This window comes from Physeter macrocephalus, chromosome 20 (genome assembly GCF_002837175.3).
Source record: "Physeter macrocephalus isolate SW-GA chromosome 20, ASM283717v5, whole genome shotgun sequence".
In the NCBI taxonomy this organism is placed as follows: Eukaryota; Metazoa; Chordata; class Mammalia; order Artiodactyla; family Physeteridae; genus Physeter; species Physeter macrocephalus.
The window spans coordinates 22,518,888-22,519,585 of NC_041233.1; positions in this window are offsets into that span (position 1 = coordinate 22,518,888).

Consider the following 698-nt stretch of genomic DNA (forward strand, 5'->3'; position numbering starts at 1 on the left):
TAGGTCCATTTTGAGCTTATTTTTGTGTATGGTGTTAGGGAATGTTCTAATTTCATTCTTTTACATGTAGCTGTCCAGTTTTCCCAGCACCAGTTATTGAAGAGACTGTTTTTCTCCATTTTATGTCCTTGCCTCCTTTGTCATAGATTAGTTGACCATAGGTGCATGGGTTTATCTCTGGGCTTTCTATCCCATTCCATTGATCTATAGTTCTGTTTATTTATTTATTTTTTTTTCTGAATATAGTTCTGTTTTTGTGCCATACCATTATTGTCTGGATTACTGTAGCTTTGTAGTATAGTCTGAAGTCAGGGAGTCTGATTCCTCCAGCTTCGTTTTTTTCCCTCAAGACTGCTTTGGCTATTTGGGGTCTTTTGTGTCTCCATACAGATTTTAAGATTTTTTTGTTCTAGTTCTGTAAAAAATGCCATTAGTAGTTTGATAGGGATTGCATTGAATCTGTAGATTGCTTTGGGTAGTGTAGTCATTTTCACAATATTGACTCTTCCAATCCAAAAACATGGTATATCTCTCCCTCTGTTTGTATCATCTTTAATTTCTTTCATCAGTGTCTTATAGTTTTCTGCATAAAGGTCTTTTGTCTCCTTAGGTAGGTTTATTCCTAGGTATTTTATTCTTTTTGTTGCAGTGGTATATGGGAGTGTTTCCTTAATTTCTCTTTCAGATTTTTCATCATG